At 42.1% G+C, this 15,134-nt stretch overlaps 1 long non-coding RNA gene across 2 annotated transcripts in view; it reads left to right on the plus strand.

Moving 5' to 3' along the window:
• The window catches only part of LOC144612953 (uncharacterized), an 87,414-nt gene that overhangs the window by 42,240 nt on the left and 30,040 nt on the right, over positions 1 to 15,134 (plus strand). The gene's annotated exons all lie outside the window — the stretch shown is intronic.

Consider the following 15,134-nt stretch of genomic DNA (forward strand, 5'->3'; position numbering starts at 1 on the left):
GGCAAATGCGATCTAAATTCAAGCCATGATTTAAAAATGAACTTGCACAGTGCTCACCTTGGAGTTTGTGCCTGCCTTTCCCAGGTAGATGAATGTATGTGACTGGTTTTGCTTTCTACTAGAATTTCAGTGAGGGGAGGGACCATGTCTTTGGTGATTTATTGTTTCCCTGGAGGACTAGAGCACTGCTTTGGCCAGAACTGAGTTCAGTCCATGCTTTCCAATGATGGAGAAGCATGGGAACCTCGCATATTTCTATCTGTAGCGGTGATGCAGCTCAAGAGATTTGCAATCACTTGCAATCATTATTAACTGCTGGCTAACATTATTATTATTTTTTATTTGAGAGAGAGGGGGGCAGAGAGAGAGAGAGAATCCCAAGCAGGCTTCACACTGAGCATGGAGTCCAGTGTGGAACTCAATCCCACAACTGTGTGAGATCGTGAGTCAGGTGCTTAACTGAGCCATTCAGACATCCTTAGGCCATTATTTTTCTTAACGGCATAAACCCCTATTAGCTTTTAGTTTGCCCTTTTGAGAAAGCACTGAAGTTTACATCTTCCCAATTCTCTGAAAGAACCCAGAAAAGTGTGAAGAAGGGAAAACCATTTAGGTAGGTATCAGCTCAGGGCCTTCAAAATAGCTGGGTTGGGTCAAGCTTCAGAACTTAGTTTCTGCCGTGAAATACGAAAATGATGCAGATGTGTACCCTTGGACTGAGGCAATATTCAATTTCACTCTGGTGGTTAGGGAAGAAGGACATCCTAGTCTGAAATCCTACCCATAAAAAGACTGAAGAGAAGTTCCTCCAAAACAAAATAAAATATGTATTGTTTAGGTAAGTGTTATGGTCAGATGACATTTTGATTTGAGTCCGCTCCGCTTAATGCCTTCATCTCCTACTCTGAGGGATGAAATCAGCTCTCCCATCCCACAGGTTCAGAAGAAAGCTCCCCTTTGCAGGCTGAGATGCCATTTTCGGCTTTGGAAGGGAAACAAATCATGTTATTGTCAAGGCTGTTATTGAGAACATCGTGCTCTCAGCCCTACTGGCTTGGCCATAGTCAAAAGACTCAAACAAAGCTGTTTGCCATGAATTTCATCACTCTGCCTTGCCCAGCTGGGATCTCCCCCACCCCTACCTAATCTGCTCTCATTTTGAATGCGCCAGAATTTATTCCAGGAACAAGTTAAAATTCTTGCTACTTTGAGACCTACAAACAGTGCAAATCTTTTCTTTCCTTTCCCTTCCTTTTTTTAAGAAAATAAAACCGCTTGCTGGATGATCCTGGATAGATAGCTCCAGCGTATAAAGCCCCTCAAGAGTAGCAGGGGATGGAGTGATCACTTTGCCAGACTGGAGGATATACATAAAGTATAGGCCACTGAGCAAATACCTAATTGCCTTCCAGGGCACAGAGGCCCCAGGGCCCCGTGCCTGGCTCTGACACCTGTCACCATTGCTGAGTGGACCCAAGAGAGTTTGTCTACTCAATAAAGGCACTGGAGTCCTACCTGTTAATCTCTTGCCTTAGGGCCTGTACATAGGTCCCTTATCCATTATGCTGTCAACTTCTTCACCTCTGAGGCAGGATAGGAATGCAGTGGTTGTCCTGAGGAATTGGGAAAATACAAAGAATAATGTGTTCCCCCAAACAATGTTATTTAAGAGTCCACTGGATGGGGGAGAAAATGCACTGGCAGCTTTCATTACTTTTGTTTTGAGCATTTGTGTGTTTGAGTTGGGAGGGTGAGAGGGAGAGCTTTATTTCTTTTTAGAGTTTATTTTGTTACTAAATTTTCCTTGAAAAGTACTGTTGGCTAGAACAGTCTTTCTAAAAACCTCCAAAATAGAACACAAGAGTCAGTATGGGTAAGAGACACTGCTTAAAAAGCAATACCTTTGGAAGCGGAAATTGTAATATTAAAATTCTTGCTCAGACTCAGAGTCTGTGATTTGAGGCAAGTGAATTTGGATATCTGAGCCTTTCTTTCCACCCCACCTCTGGGAGATGAGTATACTATAATAAAACCTATTTGAAAGCATGGTTGTGAGCACAAAATAAAATAGAATATATAAAATACACAGCACAGAACCTGGCATGTAGTGGGTGCTTAAAAACAGCAACAGCCAACATTGATTTACTTATCGGTTACCATCATCTGTGCCTTACCTAAAGGATGTCATTTAAACCTCACCACTACTCCAAGAGGTAGCTACCACAATCATCCCCGTTATATAGAAGGGTGAGACTTAGAAGGGCCCTTCCGATCAAGAGGCAGAGGCAGGATTTGAGCCCAGCTCTGGCTTTTACCTGCCGTGTCCTATGCAGAGGCTGCAAGCTGAGTCCCATTAGCCAGATCTGGCCCATGAGTGTGTATGGTATGGTTCAGCTTACAATATATATATGTACAATATATATATGTATATATGTGTGTGTGTGTGTATATATATGTGTGGGTATATATATATATATATATGTTTTCAAGAATTTACATATATATGTAACTTAGTTGTCAACTCTTAAAAATTGAGAAAGATTTCACAATTCTGGATCTTTAGCTTCTCCCTTAAGGTCTGAAGCTCTGGCCACCATGCCCTTGTGTTCCCACATAACCATGTGTACCTGTGGACAGTCCGGAGCTTGTGACAGTCCCCACCACTCCTCACCCTCGCACATTCTGACCCCCAGAAGTATTGTAGGCTTTGTCCTCTCTCCCTCCTCCTTTTGCATCCTAACTAAAGTCAGGAAGTTATTAGGTCTGATGTCTGTATGTGGTTCCTTTGTGGAGTAAAATGGCCAGTCCTGTCTGAGATAGCTCCCGGGCAGTACAGGGTCAATGACACACTAATGTTCCCCGTTTCCTCGAGGGCTCCCTGATGCTTCCTCTGCTCTGAGAAATCTGGAGAGACCCTGAAGCACCCCTGACTATGAGTGCGTGTCATCTCTTACCTCTCAGATTGCCTTTTTCTTCCCTTTGTACTTCTATGAAACCACCTGAACCAAGAACCTCGTCACCTCCACCTTCCTCGTTTATCGCAGGAGCCTCTTACCGCATCCCCCTGTTATATCCCCTACTCGTTCAACCCATTTCACACAGTGACTTCATACCCACCTTCAGCAAATCTTTCCCGGTCAGGGTTGGCTTCAGGGGTGTGAGATCTGGCAATTACACCAGACCCCACACTTAGAAGGCTCTGTACCGGTTTAATGCTCTCCTATTGGCATCTTGAAATTGTTTATGATTTTTGAGCCAGAAGCCAACAATTTTGTTTTGCACTGGGGCTCACAAATTATGTAGCTGACCCTATCCTGTTTCAGTTTGAGAAGCTTCAATGACTCCTTACCTTAGAAGTATTTCCTAGTCTTTTTTTAGCATGGCACACAAAGAGCATAGCGGTGTCTGTGTGCTACAGTGGGATGCTCTGAAGCCCCAGACCCCGGCCAGCCATAATGGGGGGAACGGATGTTACGGAAAACCGGGACCCCTTCCTGGCACACAAAGATACTGAGCACACCCTCTAGGGAAGTTCTGGCCGCCTGCAGGAGTAGGTCCTATTAGTTCACCTTACTGCTCACCCAGCTGTATTTTAGGAGCCCCGTCCTGTCATGTCAGTCTCTATGAGTCCACGTATTACTCTCGTTCTTATCTCTAGACCCTCATTGATGTAGTTCCTGTAACTGTTCCATCGCAATGTCACCCAAATGCTGCCCATTTTGTCAGAGCAGCTCAAGTCCATCTCCTCCACCAAGTCTACTGTGTATCAGCCAACAGTGCTTCATTCACACATCAAATGATTATCGGTTGCTTAATCTGTACCAGGTCCTGAGCAAGTGTTGGGAAGATGCTTATAAACAAACCCATGCCTTAATGAAGCTTATTGCAAGTTAGGAAGGCAGTCGCATAAAGAGGCCACTTCGAAGCACTGTGAAAGAGGCATCATAGAAGCAAGGGAAGGATGTATTAGTTCCTAGGGCTGCTGTAACAAACTACCACAAACCTGGTGGCTTACAGCAACAAAAATTTGTTCTCTCATAGTTCTGGATAATAGAATACTGAAATCAAGGTGTTGACAGGACCACACTTCCCCTGAAGGCTTTGGAGAAGAATCTTCCCTTGCCTCTTCCAGTTTCTGGTGGCTCTGGGCTTTCCTTGGCTTGTGGCCGCATCACTCAATCTTTGTCTCCTTCTCACATCTTCCTCCTTTTTTCTGTGTTTCTTATAATGACACTTCTCAGTGTATTTAGAGCCCACCTGGATAATCCAGCATGATCTCATCTCAAAATCCTTAATTACCTCTGCAAAGAGCCCTTTTCCAAATAAAGTAACATTCACAGTTTCTGGGAATTCAGATATGGACATTTAGGGGGGCATCCTTAAACCCACTTCAGAGGGTATATGACAGGGCAGCTAAACCCACACTGAGGAACTGGGGGATGTCTTCTTGAAAAAAAATAACATTGAAACTGAATAATCCAGAAAAAGAGGGGAAAGAAGAGGGGTGGTAGTGGTAAAATTATCTCTATAAGTAGTATGTGCAAAAAATCCCAATACAAAGTTAAACATGCTGGGTCCCTGAACTAAATGAAGCTAAGTGTTTTTACAGAATAACATACATGAGATAAAGGATAAGAGAAGCAGCTGGAGAAGTGAACAGAGCCAAGCCAAGATGAGCCTTGTAACCACAGAAAGGCCTTTGGACTAATGTACTGGGGAGGCATTGAAGGCTTTTAAGCAATGGAAGGACATTATTGAATTTCAAAAGCTTGCTATGGCTGTATTGTGAAGCATGATTTGGAAGGGGCCAAGACTGGATCATGGAGACTGGGTGGGAAATGGTCACATAATCCAGGCAGTAAATAATAAACTAGGATAGTACAGAATGGGGGAGAGGGAGGCAAATCAATAAATTCAAGAATTTATTTGGGAGGCAGAATCAATAGGACTTGGTGGCCAAAGGCATTTCAGTGTGGAAGTCAAGAATGGTGCCCAGGCTTTTAGCTCCCGGTTTAGAGAACATTGCCATTATTGAAGTAGGGAACGGAAAAGGAGGTGCAATCTGGATGGACACTGGAGGAATGAGTTTGAAGTGTCTTTGGACCAGCCAACTGAAGATGATTAGTGGGCATTTGAATTTAGAAGTCAGAAGAACTGGAGAGAGTGCTGGGGCTAGAAATACACTTGGAACCCATCAGCATATGGATCATATGTTAAGTCAGGGAGCAATGGATAGAGTGAAAAGAGAATAGGGCCCAGGACAGGACTCTCAGGAGCACTAAGACTCACTCAAGGGCAGTGACTGCTGCAAGTGGCAGAGAGCTCAGAGGGTGGCAACTACCAATATTTAGTTACATGTGGTTTTTATGATACAATTGAAAATTTATTGTCAATTGCCCTATTCTGTGTCATTCATTTTATATTTTGCTGAACAATTCAAGTACAATAATGTTCTCCATTATGCTGTATTGGTCACTAACTATTTCATATACCCAAGAACCAAGGCAAAGGTCCAGAACCAGAGGCCCATGTGGGAATAAATGCTGAACAGTTGGCTAGGTGTTATCTGTCTGAGCCTGAGTCAGAGAACCTAGGGAAGGGACATTTCCCATCTCCTCTGATCCTTCACCCAAACCCATCATCCAACATCACTATCAAATGAATATTCTAAAAAGTTCATTTCTCTTAGATTATAATTAAGTTTCTCTAAATTAAGAAGTATGTTTTTCTGGCTCAGTGTATTTCTTTCCCCCTCCCCTGCCCCCTTTTCCAGCCGGTAAAATTCTATGTAACAGCACTGCTCAATGGAAATTTCTACAAACGTGAAAACATTGTACACCTATATTATATAATATGGTAGCCCCTTGCTGAAGGTGGCTTTTGAGCTTTGGAATATAGCTGGTGTAACTGAAGAACTGAACTAATTTTATTTAATTTTGATCCATTTAAGTTAAAAAAAAAAAAAAAACCCACATGTAGCTCGTGGCTACCACATTGGGCAAAATAACCATATAACTATAAGGGAACTCAAAATTCATTTTCTCAAAGAACATTCCCTGAATCCTCCTCCCAAAGCCAGGCCTATCTCCCCACTATATGCTGTCTAGAGTCTTGTACTTTCATAAAGCTAAAGAGGGCTATAATTTTGAATAATTATATGTGTATTTACTGCTTTAATGCCTGTTTCCCCTGATAAAACAAGGAAAGCAGGAACTATGTCTACTTTATTTGCTACTATATTTCTAGCACTTAACAAAGGGCATGGTACTTACTATGTGCTCAATAAATATTTATTGAAAGTGAGTGAATGATAAAATGACTCACTAAAGCATATTATGGGATTATGTACCAAGTATATGTTTATTAAATAGTTGGCTATAGATTGTAACCATATAATAGATAATTCCGGAAGGCTAATAGCTCTAATCTATAGACACTGGAACTGTCAAGAGAGGGACAAGTTTGACAGGCTCAGTTTTGGATATGTAAAAGTTGAGGTGCCAGATCATGTGTTTTCTATTCCCTCGATCTTACTGTCCACTAAAATCCTGAAGGCTTTCCAGTTCACAATGGATGGTATGCCACATGTCCTCTCTCCTGCACTTTGCAGTTAATAGGAAAACCACTCACACTTCTCATTAACATTTGAGAACATTACATCACTGCTCAGCCCCTCCAAGTTTCTCTAAATCCCGAGTTTGTCATAGTGTCCTGGTCTCTGGTGCCAGCTTTGCATTCTCGCAGTGTTTATTTGGCATATTCTCAAAGTTCCTAATCCAATTAATTTCTAAATGGTGACTATGTCAGGGACTATGGCACACCACCGCAGACCTCCCTTCAGATTCCAAAATGCACAAGTCAGCACTCTTTGGCTATAGCCCTGCAATAGTTAGGTAGCCCCTGCCTGGGATGGAACTGGAGCCACATGAGAAGCTCTGGCCTCACTGGAGCATCTGAGAGCTCCCCAGCAGGCTTTTCAGTCACCTTCAGCTCTGGGCCCCTCTCAACGCTGTGGCTTCCATCTCCTCCTAACAAATAAGTGGAACCTGGAAGGTTCTGCAAGCCCCACTGAATCCAGTTTCCTACACCCTGGGATGGCATCAGGCCAGGGCCTGTTAGCCAGGTTTCACTTCAAGTCCTTGAAGGGCATTCTGGGTCACAGCCAGGATAAACAGGCTAAGCCCCGGCGGGGGGGGGGGGGGGGGGGGGGGGGGGGCGGTTAGTCCAGCTGGGGTTAGGCAGAGTAGAGAGCCTGGGGAAGCCAAAGAGAAGGGAGGCTGAAAGAGAGGGTTGGGAGGGGAACTTTCAACAGTTCTTGATTTCCGTGCCACCTTTGTGGCCGGCTTCTGCAAGCCTTGAGAGGGACTGTAAGGGATTTGGCTTGGTAAAGATGAGTGCAGAGGAGTCGGCCCCCGGTGCACAGATTTGACTCAGAATGGGCAAAAGAGCATTAGCCTTTTCTTCAAAGCAGTCTTCTCAGACACGCTGTGTTCTGTGTAAAGCTGAAGGGAATGGGCTTTAGTACGTATCACAGGGTCCCTGGTGGTGGACAGACACCTCCCTGTGCACCCCGAGGTCCTGTTAGCAGCTCTGTGGGGCAGCCACACCAGCTCCCCAACGTAAAGAGAAGAAGCCACATCATCAGCAGATGCCACCCTCCCTGGTCCATCTCCTTACACTCATTCTGTTGCCAAAAGACCACCGACCTCTGCTCTTGCCCTACTGTTTAGTAGAAGAGTCGTCCAGACGTTAACATTCCTCATTTTCCCTGCAGGAGACACAACTGCCGCCTTTTAAAATTTCTTCATAATCCTAAAAGCTACCAACAGAAGTGAGATGAACCACTTCATGCTGGAGAATCCATAGGCGGTCTGATTTACTATGAGCTAGAGTCACAAACGGGAGCACGGGGTCATCGCTCAAGAGTCTTGGTAGCAGCCCAGGTGATTCCCAGAAGAGAGCAAAGCCACAGGGCAAGGGCAGCTGGTGATGTCGCCTGTGGGTTCCGATTGGCTGGAGCAGAGAGACAAGGGAGCACTTGAAGTCAGAGCAGAACACGGCGCACGGGTCCAAGAATGCCTGTGGCCTGTACTGTCCCGTTGTTATACTTGTACATAATTCATGGAGTCATTCAGCCCAGTAGTTGGGGCCCAGCCAAGGAGCAGCCCATGCTGTCCCCTCACAGCCCACTGGCTAGGTTTGCTCTACCCAGTTTAACCCCAAAGGAAAACATTGATTTTACCGATATCAAACCTCAGGCCACTGAGAGATCTAAGCCATCCGGTCCTGAGACCTCTGGGAAGCTTTGCAGTGTCAAGCTGCCAAAGCGTCCCAAGTGCTGAGTGTTCGCAAACGGCCCTTTTGTCAATTACCTACAGCATACCGGTGCTGTCTCATAAGCTGTTCCACTTCCTCCTGTCTCCAAAATCTCCTTCCCTTCTCTCATCTTCATAGGCAGCTGCTCTCATTCAAGGCCTGAGGATTTCTGTCTTTAACTTCTGGAATAGACTCTGACCTGATTTCTCTGCCTCATCCACACAAAAGCCTGAAGGAACTTGCAAGTGTATGAATCTGATCAAGTCATTCTGCTTCTTAAAACTTTTGTGTGTCTCTGATGCCTTTGGAGGTAAGGTCTGCTGTTGGTTTGGCATTCAAGGCCCCCCCTGGCTGCAGGCGCCCGCCTCATGCCCCGGGCCTCCCCATCTGTACTCACCCAGAATGGGCACACTGCCTCACACCTCTTTATGCCTTTCTGTGGGAACTTCCCCTGCGAGTGCCTGCCAGGCAGTCCTGATTCACCTTTGTGATCTCCGGCGTCTTCCTTTTATCCCTGGAGTCTTTCCGGAGAACACCCACCACAGTCGGTCTCCCCCACCATGAGCAGTGGAGTGACTCTACATCTTGTACCACTTATTCCTGTTACATCTCCCACTCCCCTGTAATATTTGTTTCCTTCATTTTCAAGGGAGGAGATATCTTCCCCCAAGGGGGAGAGAAGTAGTTCCTGGAGGAGGGGCTGGAAAAAACCTTACTCTTTTTATTATAAAGCACAGATATGCATACAATTCATAAATATATACAGAGTGTATCTGTGGTATTAAAATTACACGGAGGGCAGGGGACGACGAGGAAAAAATGTCTAAGAAGGCTCCTTAGAGGCCAATAATGAAAAATAGGTTGAGAAATACAGAACTGATTTGTTCATACATCTTTCTCACCAATTGGACTGTGAGCCTTTTGTGAGTCCCCAGAGCTGATAGAATGTTTTGAATAAATGTGTAATGTTAAAAGCTGAAGGCATGTGTACTTGAATGAATTCTCCCAGTAATCCTTTGGGGTGGCATTACTGTCCCACTGGGGGAAGATTAGGAAACAGGTGCTAAGTGCCCCTTCTCCACCTCCACTACCAAAGTTCCAGAGTTAATAAGGGTAAAGTAGAAACATTTTAAATTAAGGAATTCTAGAGTCCAAATCTAATGTTCTTTTATACTTTAGTATAATTGAGATAATTTACACAAAAACAGGAAAATGTGTTTCCCAATTTGCCTTCAGCATTCAAAAATGCTCTGGTTGGAATATCCTAAACCAATTTGAGCACCCAAGAACAACCTTGGCAAATCAAACCTGTGGTCTTGCAGACTCAAGCAAAGATGCCCCAGCCCTTGGCTGGGTTTGGGTGAGGATGGTGGCCTTCTACCTGACTCCCGAGAATCCAAGGTATAATCAAGTGGAGACGACACCACCCACTTAGTTTGTAACCCTGAGCCTTGCAATTGATCTAATTAAATTAAATTTTAAAAAATCCAGCCTTGAGCCTCTCCAGTGTATTGAACTGAGCAGCGTAAGGGGCTACTTTGCCCTCAAGAGGCAGGGGTGGTGGAATGAGAAGGAATACACACAATTGTAATGTAAGATTCAACAAGATGACAGTCACGAGAGAGACAGGCAACTCTAAGCCAGGAGATGATCTACAATGGGAAATAATGAGGACGGAGATGTTATTAACAAAGATGCTTTCCTGTTGAAAGCAAAGTGCAACATCTATAAAATGGTTTTATGAGTAAATTTGCTGAAGCAGGAAGAGCTTAGTAGTTCAGACCAGTGTTTTATTCTTTCCAAGGTCAAGATGAGGTTTGAAATTGGATTTATGGGGCTGTTTGTTCAATCAAACTCCTGAGCTTATGAGCAGTGGAAAATCCTTGCTGAATGACAGTTCATCTGCCTGAGATGAAACCTTTTACTTTTAAACATAAATACTTCATCCATACAGAAAAAGTGCACTAATCATAAGTGTACAGGTCAATGAATTTGCACGAAAAGATCAAACCCTTGTTAACAACCACCCAGATGAAGAAATAGAACATTATTGCATCCTAAAAGCCATCTTAGTTACCATAGATTAGTTTTGCCTTTTTTGAACTTTAAAGAAATGGAATCTTACAATATATACTCCATGTGTCTGATTTCTTTTGGTCAACAATATGTCTGTGAGCTTCATCCAGAGTGTTGTAAGTAGCAATAATTTGCTCATTCTCATTGCTGAAAGAATTTCATTGTGTGGACATACTACATTTATTTCCCAACTCTACTGTTGATGAACATTTGGATTGTTTCCACTTTTTCGTCATTATGTATGGCGCTACTATGAATATTTTTCCTACATGTCTTTTGACGAGCATATATACTGATACATACCTAGGAGTAGAAGTACCAGTTGATAAGGTATACATATGTCCTGATTTAGTCAATTTTGCTAAATACATTTGAAAAGTAGTTGTATCAACTGTATACTACCACTGTATAATAATAGTGTGCAAGAGTTCCAAATATTCCAAATGTTCTCCAGTACTTGGTATTGAATATCTTTTTCATTTTGGCCATTCTGGTGTCTGTTTCTGAAGCTCATGGTTTTAATTTGCATTCTCCTAATGACTAATGTAGTTAGGCATCTATTCATATGTTTACTCGCCTTTTGGATTTTCTTTCTTGTAAACTACCTTTTCAAATATATTGTATATTTGTCTGTATATATGTCTATCATTTTCTTATTATTTGTAGGAGATCTTTATAAATATATATATATATATATATATATATATATATATATATAGAGAGAGAGAGAGAGAGAGAGAGAGAGAAGTCCTTTGTCAGATATAAAGCTTGCTAATATTTTCTTCTAATCCATGACTTCACTTTTCACTTTTTAATGGTGTATATTTTTTTAATTTATTTTTGAGAAAGAGAGAGGCAGGGGAGGGACAGAGAGAGGGGGAGACACAGAATCCAAAGAAGGCTCCAGGCTCTGAGCTATCAGCACAGAGTCCGATGCTGGGCTCGAACTCACGAACTGTGAGATCATGACCTGAGCCTAAGTCAGACGCTCAACCGACTGAGCCACCCAGGTACCCCAATGGTATCTTTTGATTAACAGAAATTTTTTCTTTTTTAATGCCCTGTAATATCAATTTTATGATTAGTTCGTCATAAAATATATAAATGCTATTAATGAAATCTTTGCCTTTCTCATGCTCATAAAAATAATCATCTGATTATAATATTGAATCTTCCAATCCATGAGCATGATCTATACCTTCATTTATTCAAGTTTTCTTCAATTTATCTCAGTAATATTCTGTATATTTTGATCTAAAGATTTTGCTCATCTTTGGTTAGATTTACTTTCAACTTTGGGCAAACTCCAAGTACCTATCATTCAAGTTTCAAGAGACATAAAAAAGAAAGTCTAAAATATGGGCCCTGAATTCTAAATGCTTTGATGTAATTGTGGGACACACTTGCAGAAAGATAAAAGACTGAATATTAATGAGTAGTAATTGTTTGATGTAGGCAATGAAAAAGGAGAGAGGCAAGCAACCAAAGTGGGTTGAAACTGTTGGCAGAGATGCCTGGCCCAGGATGTGAGAAGGTGTGAGATGAGCTTATGGGATGAATGGCATTTGCAGAGGGGAGTGGAAGAAAGCATTCCAAGAGAGAAACTGGAATGAGTCTAGAGGTTAGAATGAACGGAGCATGTTAAGGAGCTAACAGGGCACTGGTTGATGAAAATGTCTACACTCTGATTCATGAGTAGTGGGAGATAAGATGAGGTCTTGAGCTGAGAGGCCCTATGAACAACAGAAGGAAGATCTTCCAGTCCATTCCAATGATGAAGTTTGACATCCTGTCCCTGGGAAGGGAGCTCAGCAAGTATTCACCCTTGCTTGATACTAATTGGCAGCCAAATAAGAACTTCCTGATAGGAATTCCCACACTCTCCCCCTTGAACCTCACTCCCTATCCAAGAAGGCCTCTAATCTAGAAATGAACTATTTATTATAAAATGTATAATTCAGAGACACTTTCACAGTAACCCAGAGTTCATGGCCCAGCCCAAAGGCTTAGAATCAACACCTACCACCAAGTGCTTTTTGAGAGAGCTATAGCTGTAGAACCAAGTAGCGAAGGCCACTCAGTGCACAATTTCTCTACACCTGGACTTCCTGGAAGAAATGGGGCTGGATGTGGGTGTTCAAGTCTTACCCTCATTAAGTTTTTTTATGCCCCATTTCCTTAGAAATGCCTCCATTTAACTTAGACAAAGTTAAAACCAGCAGGCTTAGGGCAGCTCCAGAACTCATGGAGGCAGGTCCTGAGGCCTCCTGGGAGCTACTGGAATGAGTAAGGCATGGAGTAGCCAGTAATGAGTTCAAATGATAAGATTCCTAAAGGGGACATGAGTATGCATTTTGCCAAGATTTATTCTAATTTTGGAACCCAACTGGAAACTTCTGAACGTCATGTTCCATTTGGCTCTGACAAAACACAGCTCTGCATTGCTTTGTGTTTGTTTTATCCTTCAAGATCAGAGCATAATTTATTTGTAGTTAGATTTTTGTGTTTAGCACAAACCTCCATTTAGATACGAAAACAAGATGATTTTTTTCTTATATGTCCTTAGGGGGGAGAAAAAAAAGATATACAATGGAGAAAGGTTCCACTAGAAAAACATGCATACCCAATATAGAAAATTTACGCAAACAGAAGCACCCAGAGGAGAAATATTTTATAAAGCCTAAAGTATAATGAGTCCTCAAACTTGGCACAAAATGGTAGAGATTAGATCCAGAAAATCTTCAGGACTCTCCTACATTTAGGCAGGACTGCATCTTCTCTAGCACCTCCTCCTTGTTAAAATTTCTTACCATATTTAAACAAATATTTTGAGAAGAAATATTATAACTTCCCTTGGAACCACATTCTCTGACACTCCAGCACTATGTCTCAAACATGAGGATGTTTCCTTATCAGTGCCCATTTCCCTCTCTTTGTCTCATTTTTCATTATTCTCAGATGAATCTTTTGGTATTTGTTGGCACAAAACCAAAATCTCCTATAGCTAAAGTGTGCGGGGGCCTCCATTAAAGCAAAAATTGAGAAGGATTGGGGGTGAGGTTGTATTAATCAGGACTCTTTCAGAAGCTCAATATAAAATAAGACCCCGCCCCCCCCCCCCCAAAAGGAGATTAATTGGCTCGGGTAGCTACAGTCTTCTCACTACCTTCAGTTAGAAAGGCCTCAGAGAAGGACTCTGACCAAACTGAACCATGTGCCCAAGTCTGGGCTGATCACTGAGGCTGGAGCTGGGTCCTTTGCCCAAATGGCATGTGCTCTTAGAAAGTGGATTTATTTCCAGGAGGGATGTAGATGGTCACTTAGGGACAATTCTAAACTGACAAATTTGAAAGAAGCAGAAAGAAATGTTTTCCACAGTGTATTGGATCTAGTACTTTAGGATTTTGGAGAAAACATTATTTCTTAAAGATGAAGGTGTTAACAAAAGAGGATACCACTACCGTAGTGGTATATTAGCACTGATTACCCTGAGACCGGTTCTAGAATGTATAGTTACTTTCACTGTGGACATCTTAGGGGCATCAAGAAGGCAGTAAAGCATAATGGCTAAGAGCATGAGCTGTGGATTCTAACTGATTCAAATTCAAATCCTCACAGTGCCAATGGCTAGCTTTGGTATTTGGGCAAGTTACTCATCCTCTTGCGTGAATGAATAATAATAAAATTTACCCCTTGGGTTATTGTGAGGGTTAAATGAAATAATACACATAAAATGCTTGGTACAGTGTCCAGCACTTAGAGATCACTGTTTACTCCAGATATGATTTCTTTCATTACAAGCATCATAATTATTATTGTTAATAGGAATGCCAAGGAATTTCAAGGCTAGAGAGTTCTAGGTTGGGGGATAGTGATAATATTCCATTCTATGATCTTTCTGGAATAAGGAACATCTTTCTATACATCATCTCCATCTATATCTAACCCATCCTTTGCCTTAAAGTTATTTAAAATCTCTTTCTTCCACCTTCCATAATTTCTCTTTATATCCACTGAGGTATGAAACACTAAATGTACCTGGGCAGGAGAACAAGATGATGGTACCCTTGATACTTGTTTTAATCTTTCTAAAAGAGACTTCACAGGTAATTGGAGTCCAAGAAATTACAGTCTTAGGAAGTGTCCATGCTGTGAGCAACAAAAGATAACTCCTCAGAGAGATATGAAAACAGTTGACCAACTTCTGGAACCAATTGGCAAAGTTATGTGCAACTGCACAAGACGACATTGCAAAGGAAAATCTGTGAGGTCCTCTAGGAAAAACTGGAGTCTTCAAGACTGCACTTCTGCCTTCTCATTAACTTTATTATATCTTACTTTTTATAAACTTTCCATTGAGAGCTCCAGGAAGGGAGATGTCTCAACAGAAACTGGTTCCTTTATTTCTACTTCAGCTGTCAGGGATCCCTGTTGCCTGTAGATTTAGGACTTAGAATTTTTTTAATCAAGGAAAAGAGTGTGAGACAGGAAACTAGGTTCCATTTGAGTTTGACTTCCATGCTCTATTGAATGTCTGTGGTAGCAATTACTCAGGATTCAGTCTTATTTTTTAAAAGAAAATGTTTCATAATATTTTTTTTCTTTCTAATTGTGAAAGGCAGATAGAATAACACCTTAATATTTATATAGAACTGGTCCTTGGAAAGTGCTACAAATAATGTCATTCTTTTTCCCACCAGAATTCCTTGTGGAAGCAACATATTTTCCTCACACCATTTTTA

Source organism: Panthera onca, chromosome A1, assembly GCF_046562875.1.
Source record: "Panthera onca isolate mPanOnc1 chromosome A1, mPanOnc1 haplotype 2, whole genome shotgun sequence".
NCBI classification, from domain to species: domain Eukaryota; kingdom Metazoa; phylum Chordata; class Mammalia; order Carnivora; family Felidae; genus Panthera; species Panthera onca.